General features: G+C 43.2%; 1 protein-coding gene across 1 annotated transcript in view; it reads left to right on the top strand.

Moving 5' to 3' along the window:
- Window positions 1–3,513: 3,513 nt before the first annotated feature.
- LOC142256030 (chemerin-like receptor 1) overlaps window positions 3,514–13,693 on the top strand; it is a 140,591-nt gene continuing 130,411 nt past the window's right edge. The window contains exon 1 of the mRNA XM_075327525.1: window positions 3,514–3,570. The gene's annotated coding sequence lies outside the window, so the exon portion shown is untranslated. The remainder of the gene's footprint in view (window positions 3,571–13,693) is intronic.

The raw sequence follows: 13,693 nt of genomic DNA, 5'->3' as shown, positions 1-13,693 counted from the left end.
GTACACCACCAAGCACAATGCCGAGCTGTACATCACCAAGCACAATGCTGAGCCGTACACCACCAAGCACAATGCCGAGCTGTACATCACCAAGCACAATACCGAGCCGTACATCACCAAGCACAATGCCGAGCCGTACATCACCAAGCACAATGCTGAGCCATACATCACCAAGCACAATGCCGAGCCATACATCACCAAGCACAATGCTGAGCCGTACATCACCAAGCACAATGCTGAGCCGTACATCACCAAGCACAATGCCGAGCTGTACATCACCAAGCACAATGCCGAGCCATACAACACCAAGCACAATGCTGAGCCGTACATCACCAAGCACAATGCCGAGCCATACATCACCAAGCACAATGCTGAGCCGTACATCACCAAGCACAATGCTGAGCCGTACATCACCAAGCACAATGCTGAGCCGTACATCACCAAGCACAATGCTGAGCCGTACATCACCAAGCACAATGCCGAGCCATACATCACCAAGCACAATGCTGAGCCGTACATCGCCAAGCACAATGCCGAGCCGTACATCACCAAGCACAATGCTGAGCCATACATCACCAAGCACAATGCCGAGCCGTACATCACCAAGCATAATGCTGAGCCATACATCACCAAGCACAATGCTGAACCGTACATCGCCAAGCACAATGCCGAGCCGTACATCACCAAGCACAATGCCGAGCCATACATCACCAAGCACAATGCTGAGCCATACATCACCAAGCACAATGCTGAGCCGTACATCACCAAGCACAATGTTGAGCCGTACATCACCAAGCACAATGCTGAGCCGTACATCACCAAGCACAATGCTGAGCTGTACATCACCAAGCACAATGCAGAGACGTACACCACCAAGCACAATGCCGAGCCGTACATCACCAAGCACAATACCGAGCCGTACATCACCAAGCACACTGCCGAGCCGTACATCACCAAGCACAATGCTGAGCGTCGGATGGAACAGTGTAAAGCCGCCACCGCTGGACTTTGGAGGAGACGTGTTCTGTGCAGTGGTGGATCGCACTGCTCTATCTGCATCTGATTGAAGAGTCTGGGTTTGGTAAATGGAGAACATTAAACCCTGACTGCACTGTGCCCGCTGTACAGATGTCGAGGAGGATAATGCTACAAGCTGTTATCAGGGGGTGACTTGGACCCTTAGTCCCAAAGATGGAAAATTGTAGTTTTCAATAAAAGACATTGCGGACAATTGTATCTTCTAGCTTTGGGGGAAGGTCCTTTACTATTCCTCATGACTGCGCCCAGTGCACAAGCTCCATACAGACTCTAATTTGGTGGAATAACCTGACCGGCCGCACAGAGCTCAGACTTCGGTCTCATCCAATACTTATAATGGAGACTGTGACCCCAGCCTCTACAAGACACGAAGGTCACCTCAGAAGTGTCCTTCTGGATGAGAAGCAAAAATTCCTGGAGATGACTCCAAAATCTTGCAGAAATCCATCCCAGAATAACGAGAGCCATTATATCTGCAGAGGAGCCAACTGCATGTATGTAGGATTGGAGGTCACAAAAGCCCCTGGAGGTCATATGTGGGGGGCACATACGTCTCCATATAGTGTCTATTATTTATTTATTTTAAATATTTTGCTCCCTGACTCACGGGCCCCATAAGGGCAGTATGATCTGCTGGCATTGATGGCACACTAATGGTGGAGACCCCGATGAGGACGATGAAACATACAGATCAGCCTCCCGGAGATTATGACAGATTCTGCAGAACTTTTTTGGTGCATTTTTGGTGCGTTTTTTTGCCATGCAATATTTTTTGTAAAATCAATGCCTGGAAAGGCTACAAAATGCAGGAAAAAAACGACACCAACAATTGACATGCTGCAGCTTTTTTACTGTGTCCAAAACTACAAGGAAAAAAAGAAGCAACGTGTGCACAGTTCTCAGAATTATCATTGACTTTGCTAGTATAGATATGCGAATTTGGGCAATAAACTACACTAAATCTGTTTCAAAAAACAACCTTGTTGGGATCAGCTTAAGGTGCACCTGTGCAATAATCATTCTAACCAACCTAAGGCGCACCTGTGAATAATCATGCTGGCCAGCCTAAGGTGCAACTGTGCAATAATCATGCTGCCCATCCTAAGGTGCACCTGTGAATAATCATGCTGCCCATCCTAAGGCGCACCTGTGAATAATCATGCTGGCCAGCCTAAGGCGCACTTGTGCAATAATCATGCTGGCCAGCCTAAGTCGCACCTGTGCAATAATTATGCTGGCCAGCCTAAGACGCACTTGTGCGATAATCATGCTGGCTAGCCTAAATCACACTTGTGCAATAATCATACTGGCCAGCCTAAGGCACACCTGTGCAATAATTATGCTGATTAGTTTAAGGCACACCTGTGCAATAATCATGCTGGCCAACCTAAGGCACACATGTGCAATAATGCTGGCCAGCCTAAGTCAAACCTGTGCAATAAGACGCACTTGTGCGATAATCATGCTGGCCAGCCTAAGGCACACTTGTGCAATAATCATACTGACCAGCCTGAGGTGCAGGTGTGAAATAATCACACTGACCAACCTAAGGCACACCTGTGCAATAATCATGCTGACCAGCCTAAGGCACACCTGTGCAATAATCATGCTGATTAGCCTAAGGCACACCTGTGCAATAATCATGCTGGCCAGCCTAAGGCACACCTGTGCAATAATCATGCAGGCAAGCCTAAGGTGCACTTGTGCAATAATCATGCTGGGCAGCCTAAGGTGCACCTGTGCAATAATCATGCTGGCCAGCCTAAGGCACACTTGTGCAATAATCATGCTGACCAGCCTAAGGTGCACCTGTGCAATAATCATGCTGACCAGCCTAAGGTGCACCTGTGCAATATTCATGCTGGACAGCCTAAGGTGCACCTGTGCAATAATCATGGTGACTAGTCTAAGACACACTTGTGCAGTAATCATGCTGTCTAATCAGCATCTTGATCTCTCACACCTGTGATGTGGAGGATTACATCCACAAAAGAAGTTCTCACTAACAGATTAAGACAAATTTATCAACAATATTTGAGACAAAAGGCTTTTTTGTACAAAGAAACTTTGAGTTCAGTTCATGAACAATGGGAGCACAAACAAAAGAGTTGTGTTATATTTTCGATCAGTGTTTACAAGCAAAAGTGACCATATTTCCTGATACATCACATAGTGCAGAATGTATATATGCAATACGGAATCATTTCTAGAGATGTAGCAGAGCTGAGTTTGTCGTTTGGCAGGATTTATGATGACATCAAAAGCTAAAAATCAGCAACAGCTCAGTGACAACCTCAGCTCAGCTCTGCTTACTCTCTGCTCACTGGACTGGATTCAGGCAGAGAATAGAAGACATTCATTCTTCAGAGAAGCTGTGTTGCTATCCAGGCTCCCAGGCAGGAAGGGGTTACAAGGGCTGGGCATAGGATCAGGCAGGAGATGAGGCAGGACTGTGTGCACACTGCCTGCAGCACAGCACTGCTCACACTGCAGAAGGGGCTCTCCTCCTCCAAGACCCCCAGTGTATACAAGGTAAGAGCTGCATCACTTACCATAGAGGCTGCGGATCTAATGGATCTATTAGGAACAGAAAAGGAAACACTTTTACCCAAATTGTCTAATAGGAGTGATTTAGCAGAGCTGAGTTTGTTGCATGCATTAGAATGCATTGTGATACAATTGTTTGATGTGTTCTTACATAGGACTGCTGGTTAACTTTGCTCTATAAAAATCATAAGAAATGCAAAATCCATTTATTATTTTCTTCCAATCAACTTTTTTCCACTCTTTGGTTTCTGCCCTTGGGAAAGTTGGGTGACAATGGTCTCACTATAGCAGCTCCGCTACATCATTAATAAAAGAAGATACAATGTATTATACAGCAGCTCTGCTACATCAGTAACAGAAGAAGATACAATGTATCAGTAAATTCTTCTATTATTCAGCACTTTATTGGAGACCTGACTGTCACCCAACTTTCCCAGTAAAGGAATGGAGGGAGCTGCAATGTGGATCTCTGCCAGGAAAAAAAAGTGCAGGGTTTGCTAATTAGATTGCTAATAGCAATCAGACATCCAGCAGTGAATGTGTTAAGTTTATGGCTAAATTGTTAATATCTCGAGAGGTTTGGAGCTCTGTGTTTTGGATCGGATCCGTCACTATTGTTTCTGCGAGACAATGACTTACCATGTTTACAAGATGTTATTAAGTGTTATTAATGTGTTACTGCTCGGGGTTAAGGAAGCGCAATCACTACTACAAGGAATCCAACATGTACATATTACAGGAGATAAGCCCTGTGGGAACTGACACCGACATAAGTATACTGGTCATATTCCATTGTGGTCATTGGGTCCTGTAAACTGTATTATACTCCAGAGCTGCACTCATTATTCTGCTGGTGCAGTCACTGTGTACATACATTACTGATCCTGAGTTACCTCCTGTATTATACTCCAGAGCTGCACTCACTATTCTGCTGGTGCAGTCACTGTGTGCATACATTACTGATCCTGAGTTACCTCCTGTATTATACTCCAGAGCTGCACTCACTATTCTGCTGGTGCAGTCACTGTGTACATACATTACATTACTGATCCTGAGTTACCTCCTGTATTATACTCCAGAGCTGCACTCACTATTCTGCTGGTGCAGTCACTGTGCACATAAATTACTGATCCTCAGTTACCTCCTGTATTGTACTCCAGAGCTGCACTCACTATTCTCTTGATGCAGTCACTGTGCACATACATTACTGATCCTGAGTTACCTCCTGTATTATATTCCAGAACTGCACTCATTATTCTGCTGGTGGAGTCACTGTGTACATACATTACATTACTGATCCTGAGTTACCTCCTGTATTATACTCCAGAGCTGCACTCACTATTCTGCTGGTGCAGTCACTGTGTACATACATTACATTACTGATCCTGAGTTACCTCCTGTATTATACTCCACAGCTGCACTCACTATTCTGCTGGTGCAGTCACTGTGTACATACATTACATTACTGATCCTGAGTTACCTCCTGTATTATACTCCAGAACTGCACTCATTATTCTGCTGGTGCAGTCACTGTGTACATACATTACATTACTTATCCTGAGTTACCTCCTGTATTATACCCCAGAGCTGCACTCACTATTCTGCTGGTGCAGTCACTGTGTACATACATTACATTACTGATCCTGAGTTACCTCCTGTATTATACTCCAGAGCTGCACTCACTATTCTGCTGGTGCAGTCACTGTGTACATACATTACCTTACTGATCCTGAGTTACCTCCTGTATTGTATTCCAGAGCTGCACTCACTATTCTGCTGGTGCAGTCACTGTGTACATACATTACCTTACTGATCCTGAGTTACCTCCTGTATTGTATTCCAGAGCTGCACTCACTATTATGTTGGTGCAGTCACTGTGTACATACATTACTGATCCTCAGTTACCTCCTGTATTGTACTCCAGAGCTGCACTCACTATTCTGTTGGTGCAGTCACTGTGCACATACATTACTGATCCTGAGTTACCTCCTGTATTATACTCCAGAGCGTCACTCATTATTCTGCTGGTGCAGTCACTGTGTACATACATTACTGATCTTGTACTGTTCCTGAGTTACATTCTGTATTATACTCCAGAGCTGCACTCACTATTCTGCTGATGGAGCCACTGTGTACATACATTACTATTCTACTGTAGTAAATACATTACATACATTACTGAATCTGAGTTACCTCCTCCCCAGAGCTGCACTCACTATTCTGCTGGTGCAGTCACTGTGTACATACATTACATTACTAATCCTGAGTTACCTCCTGTATTATACTCCCAGAGCTGCACTCACTATTCTGCTGGTGCAGTCACTGTGTACATTACTGATCCTGAGTTACCTCCTGTATTATACCCCAGAGCTGCACTCACTATTCTGCTGGTGCAGTCACTGTGTACATACATTACATTACTTATCCTGAGTTACCTCCTGTATTATACCCCAGAGCTGCACTCACTATTCTGCTGGTGCAGTCACTGTGTACATACATTACATTACTGATACTGAGTTACCTCCTGTATTATACTCCAGAGCTGCACTCACTATTCTGCTGGTGCAGTCACTGTGTACATACATTACATTACTGATCCTGAGTTACCTCCTGTATTATACTCCAGAGCTGCACTCACTATTCTGCTGGTGTCTGAATATTCTCCACTTGCTCAGTTTTCACATTCTTTGCACTTTTCATGTATCAGTTTTACTCCAGACATTGATCACAAATCTGACATCTTGTTGACTGTTTACAATAACAACAAACATGATTGTAAACATTTATTTGATACATAAAACAGGCAGTAGATGGGAATTAGTAAAATAATCAGTTTTCACATTCTACATTCAATGAGATCTCAACTGTTTATGATAGTCAATGAGATGGAATTGCCCCCTCTTCTTCTGTGCTGCCCCCCTTGCCTTTTAGGGACCCCTTTAACTCTCTATTTGAGTTTTATGATGGGTTTTTTCTCCCCCAGATTAATCAGTAGAGGGCATGAAATGGTTAATTTCTAAACTGACACTTCTTGTTTTCGGTTGGTGCATTTTATCAGTTACATTGTTTCTGGCTGATCAATGTATGTGGCGGAAGAGAAGAGATTTATCATTAAAGAGTCAGTAACATTCTATGCGGAATGTTCAGGAATATGTAAAGGCTAATATTTACAAAGCCCGTCACACGTGTGTATATATAGTGTATATAGTATATATAGTGTGTGTGTGTGGCTTTTCTGCTGCTATTACACATGCTGGGTCTATGACATCCATGCTTTATTACACATGTCCCTGTATTAGTATACTGCTCTCAGTTTGCAAGAATAAAGCCGCCATCCTTTGCACTCCTTCACAGGGAAAATGGAAAAATGCAGGAACACAGCAGGATTTTGAGTTGAGCCATCTGATCCCAGGCTTCTGTCTGCTTAGACACATTTTGCTGCGCAGGGCTCAGTGGTGATTCACATCAGATGTAGCTGAGCTGATTTTATCATTAGTCCACTTATGAATGGAGAATCTGTTATCTGAGGTTTCCTATAAAACTGACTGCAGGTAATGATAAGGACCTGTTCACATGGACAGTTGTCATCTGTAACAGATCCAGTATGTAAAAGAAATAAGATACATTTCGCAGATGGTACCAGATGATTTGGATGTCTGCCTTACCCTTATGCCGTGTTTTTCACACCATAGACGTACTGGACCTATAAGACGCCCTTTTGACCTTCTACTATTTATCTCTAACCCAGGGGTGGGCAATTAATTTTCCCATGGGGCCGCATGAGAAATTGGGATGGTTTTAGTGGGCCGGACTAATATAATTAACTCAGTTTTACCCAATACTGTATACAGTATATATACTATCCCTTCATATACAAACAGTAAGTTACAGACTGTGTGACCCCTCGTGGCCCTGCTGTGTGACATCAGTGTGACAAATACCAGAGAAAACACGGGTCTTTATAATAAAAAGATTTTCTATACTTACCTCTCTCCAGCAATGCGGTCTCTGCCTCTGCTGCCTCTCGCTCCTTATGGCCGGTAATTATACTCACTGAATATTCACTGCAGTATATACTGCACCTGTAATATACATCACTACACTCCTATATACTGCACCTGTAATATACATCACTACACTCCTATATACTGCACCTGTAATATACATCACTACACTCCTATATACTGCACCTGTAATATACATCACTACACTCCTATATACTGCACCTGTAATATACATCACTACACTCCTATATACTGCACCTGTAATATACATCACTACACTCCTATATACTGCACATGTAATATACATCACTACACTCCTATATACTGCACCTGTAATATACATCACTACACTCCTATATACTGCACCTGTAATATACATCACTACACTCCTATATACTGCACATGTAATATACATCACTACACTCCTGTATACTGCACCTGTAATATACATCACTACACTCCTATATACTGCACCTGTAATATACATCACTACACTCCTATATACTGCACCTGTAATATACATCACTACACTCCTATATACTGCACCTGTAATATACATCACTACACTCCTATATACTGCACCTGTAATATACATCACTACACTCCTGTATACTGCACCTGTAATATACATCACTACACTCCTATATACTGCACCTGTAATATACATCACTACACTCCTATATACTGCACCTGTAATATACATCACTACACTCCTATATACTGCACCTGTAATATACATCACTACACTCCTATATACTGCACCTGTAATATACATCACTACACTCCTATATACTGCACCTGTAATATACATCACTACACTCCTATATACTGCACCTGTAATATACATCACTACACTCCTGTATACTGCACCTGTAATATACATCACTACACTCCTGTATACTGCACCTGTAATATACATCACTACACTCCTATATACTGCACCTGTAATATACATCACTACACTCCTGTATACTGCACCTGTAATATACATCACTACACTCCTATATACTGCACCTGTAATATACATCACTACACTCCTATATACTGCACCTGTAATATACATCACTACACTCCTATATACTGCACCTGTAATATACATCACTACACTCCTATATACTGCACCTGTAATATACATCACTACACTCCTATATACTGCACCTGTAATATACATCACTACACTCCTATATACTGCACCTGTAATATACATCACTACACTCCTATATACTGCACCTGTAATATACATCACTACACTCCTATATACTGCACCTGTAATATACATCACTACACTCCTATATACTGCACCTGTAATATACATCACTACACTCCTGTATACTGCACCTGTAATATACATCACTACACTCCTATATACTGCACATGTAATATACATCACTACACTCCTATATACTGCACCTGTAATATACATGACTACACTCCTATATACTGCACCTGTAATATACATGACTACACTCCTATATACTGCACCTGTAATATACATGACTACACTCCTATATACTGCACCTGTAATATACATCCCTACACTCCTATATACTGCACCTGTAATATACATCACTACACTCCTATATACTGCACATGTAATATACATCACTACACTCCTATATACTGCACATGTAATATACATCACTACACTCCTATATACTGCACATGTAATATACATCACTACACTCCTATATACTGCACCTGTAATATACATCACTACACTCCTATATACTGCACATGTAATATACATCACTACACTCCTATATACTGCACATGTAATATACATCACTACACTCCTATATACTGCACCTGTAATATACATCACTACACTCCTATATACTGCACATGTAATATACATCACTACACTCCTATATACTGCACATGTAATATACATCACTACACTCCTATATACTGCACCTGTAATATACATCACTACCCTCCTATATACTGCACCTGTAATATACATCACTACCCTCCTATATACTGCACCTGTAATATACATCACTACACTCCTATATACTGCACATGTAATATACATCACTACACTCCTATATACTGCACCTGTAATATACATCACTACACTCCTATATACTGCACATGTAATATACATCACTACACTCCTATATACTGCACATGTAATATACATCACTACACTCCTATATACTGCACATGTAATATACATCACTACCCTCCTATATACTGCACCTGTAATATACATCACTACCCTCCTATATACTGCACCTGTAATATACATCACTACACTCCTATATACTGCACATGTAATATACATCACTACACTCCTATATACTGCACCTGTAATATACATCACTACATCCCCATATATATCACTAGACCCCTATATACTACACCTGTAAAACTACATTCCCATATACTACATCACTACACCCAAATATTACTCACCAGTTGCATCCCCCTCCCCCCATTGTCCCCTCAGGTTATTACTCACCTCTCCCTCCTCAGGTACCTCCGTACGGGCCTCGGACGAGATGCTTCTTCTCTTGTACGGGCCCCGGCCGAGATGCTTCTTCTCTTGTAGGGGCCCCACCACTGCTGTTCTTGTAGGGGCCCCGCCGCCGATGTTCTTGTAGGGGCCCGCCGCTGCTTCTCTCCGTACGGGCCCCGGCTTCTGCAGCTTCTTCTCCTGCCGGGCGAGAACTTTTCAAATGACACACACGCGCGCCGTACTGATGACATCAGGGCGCGCGTGTGTGTCACGGAGAAAGTTTCCGGGCAGGGAACAGAGGATAGATTCCTGCGTTCCGCTGCCTACACTGTGCGGCGCTGCAGGATCTGTCCTCTGTTCCCTGCCCGGCACGTAGCGTGTGATGAGGGCAATCTGACCACGGGCCTCCCGAAGCTCCAGACAAGAGGTCAGATTGCCCTCATCACTGACCGGCCAGCAAGGACGCCCTGAGCCAGGCGGGCCGGTCACAGAGAGTAGGCGGGCTGGATGTGGCCCGCGGGCCGCCCCTTGCCCAGGTCTGCTCTAACCTAAGCCCTATGGCTAACTCTGAAGCAGTCTTCAATATTGAAATCTTGAGGACAGTATTGGATACATTTGCATTTGATTCCATACTGTCTTCATTCATTAGCTGCTCATCTTGGTTGCTGCCTATGCAGAGCGCAGCAGTCGAGATCAGTTTGTCATCTTGTCCCCATCCTGGTATATATGTCCTCACCATCGTCCCATCCTGGTAATTATGTGCCAATCCTAGATTATATGTTCCCCATCTTGGTATATATGTCCTCCAGCTTGGTGTATATGATCCCCATACTGTTCCCATCCTGGAATATATGTCCCTCATCCTGGGTCCATCCTGACATATGTCCCTCATCCTGGAATATATGATCCCCATCCTGATCCCATCCTGGTATATTACCCCCCCATCCTGATATATATGTCCCTTAGTTTAGTATATATGTTCCACATCCTGGTATACATTTTCCCCATTCTGGGCCTATACTGGTATATGTCTAACCCTAAAGAAATCCTTAATATTAGGGTCTGGTAAAATGTAAAAATAAAATTGAAGATTTTGAAGACAGTGTTAGATGCATTTTATTCCATTCTGTCTTAGCTGCTTGTCTTTTTATCATCTTGGTTGCTGCCTATGAAGAGCACAGCAGTCGAGATGAGTTTGACATCAGCTGCTGTCCTCTGCATAGCCAATGATTGCTATGACAAAGCTCACTTCATTATGCTAAGCTGTGTCATTTTTGTTTCTGCCTATGCAGAGTACAGAAGGCGAGATGAGTTTGTCATCAGCTGCTTTGCTCTAGATAGGCAATGATTAATATGAGAAAGCTCACTTCATTGCTAAGCTTTATTTTGTTTGCTGCCTATGCAGAGCACAGGAGTCGAGATGAGTATGACATCAGCTGCTGTGCTCTACATAGGCAATAACTTATCTGACAAAGCTCAGTTCTTTATGCTAAGCTTTGTCATTTTGGTTGCTGCCTATGCAGAGCACAGGAGTCGAGATGAGTTTGACATCAGCTGCTGTGCTCTGCATAGGCAATAATTGATATGACAAAGCTCACTTCATTATGCTAAGCTTTGTCATTTTGGTTGCTGCCTATGCAGAGCTCATTTACTGATGACATCATCCCCTCTACTGCTGCACTCTGCATAAACAGGAATATACAGAATACTGACAATGCCACTACCACTGCCACTGGGGTGGGGTGAGGGTGAAATTTTGTGCCTCCATTTCTGCTCCACCCTACAAAATTATGCCACTTTGAGTATTATCTGTAATGTCACCATTAGCCAAATGACAAAGTCAGCTCTGCTACATGGAAGATGTGAGCCCTGCGCTGTGTGTGGGTTCCCTGCTGATAATGATAATGCAGGTGTCACATATTTGGGAGAAGGCGAGCGCTGCTCTTGTATTCTCAGGAGTCGCAGACAGCGATCCCACCTGATGGAGCCATTATTACCGGGACCATTACAGCTAATTGGAGGGAGGAGAGTGCTGCAATCTCCAGAGTTTCCCCCTCTCTGTGATTTCGCTCCCCCAGTAACAGCAGCACATTCCTATAAATCTCAGCATTTCTGTGACTCGATGGGGAAACGTTGGATATGAGAAACCTGTGCAGGACGAGAGATGCTGGAATTCAGGCTATAAACATGACGAATGTTCGCTTTCCCGATATTTCTCTTTCCCGAGACCCCAATGTACAGGAGCTCACGGCTCAGCCAAGTGTACTCATCTTTTCACCGTGGAGAGGGGAGAAAGCATCTGCCAGATATCTCCGGTGGTGGTTTATCTCCCTGTGAACTTAAAAGTTCGAAAATTAAAACTCCAATTATTTCACCTTCACTGGAGATCAAAATTAGAGAACACACAATTTCCTAAATGTTGCGGTCATTGTGTCGTCCAATTTGATTATATCCTAATATAAGGAAACTCGCAGGATTTTCCTCTTATTTCATAAATTAAATATATTGTAAAGCAAATAATAAAATTGTAAACGAGATAAATGTAAAAGAGCACGGATCAAAATTAGAGAACACTTTCAGGTGCTAATTTCCATAATTATCTGACAAACCCTATGTAACTGGTGCCAAACTTTCCAGTTTGCACTGACTTTGTCGTTCCAAAGTGACTGAAAGCCTCCGGCAGCAGGTTGTCCAGATGAAGACCAAAGGGGTGACCCTATCAGCCATAGCAAGAGAAGTTGGTCATTCCAAGTCTGTGATTTTGAGAATATTGTATCTCTACAACATCACAAACTCTTTCAAGTCCCCCAAGAAGGCTGGGTGCCCTCGAAAGACAAATGCAAGAGAGGACAGGATAATGTGAAAACTCTCCATGGGTAATCATTTCACCACTGCAGCTAGAATTGCTGAACAGTTGAGCACTGAACATGGTTAGGATCTGTCTTGTCATACAGTGTCACGACGTGTAAGAGTATTTGGACTGAAAGCCCACTCTGCAGGGACCAAACCTCTCATTAGCATAAAGAATCACAAGGCTAGATTCATCTTTGGAGAGGAGCATGTTGTGTGGGCACAGAAGAAGTGGCCACAGGTCATTTTAGTGATGAAAGCAAGATTAAATTATTTGGGTCTGAAGGGAAACATTATGTTCATTGACAAACTGGGGAAAGACTGAACCCAAAGTGTGTTAAGAAGTCAGTGAGAGGCGGTGGAGGAAGGGTCGTGGTTTGGGAAATGTTTTCTGCAGCAGGAGTTGGACCTCTCATACAGCTACATGGCAGAGTGAATGCAAGTGTGGATCAGAACCTTCTTCACAACACGTGGTTCCTTACTTGTGTTCATCACTCAATCAGCAGCAATTTTCATGCAGGAGATTGCCTGCTGTCACACAGCAAAATGGGGAAAGAAGCTCCTAGAAACAATGAAATGGCCACAGCCCAGAGTCCTGATCTAAACCCAATAGAAAACCTCTGGAATATCCTTGGTGACAAAGTTATGGCCAAAAAACCCCCAACAGTCAAAGAAGTGTGGAAGAGACTGGAAGAAGAGTGGGCCAAAATCCTCCCAGAGCAGTGTGAGAGACTAGTGATGTCCTGTGGCCGCAGATGTGCTGAAGTCATTCCCAGCGACATCCGGTGCACGT

This window comes from Anomaloglossus baeobatrachus, chromosome 11 (assembly GCF_048569485.1).
Source record: "Anomaloglossus baeobatrachus isolate aAnoBae1 chromosome 11, aAnoBae1.hap1, whole genome shotgun sequence".
In the NCBI taxonomy this organism is placed as follows: Eukaryota; Metazoa; Chordata; class Amphibia; order Anura; family Aromobatidae; genus Anomaloglossus; species Anomaloglossus baeobatrachus.
This window is presented reverse-complemented; position numbering and strand designations above follow the sequence as displayed.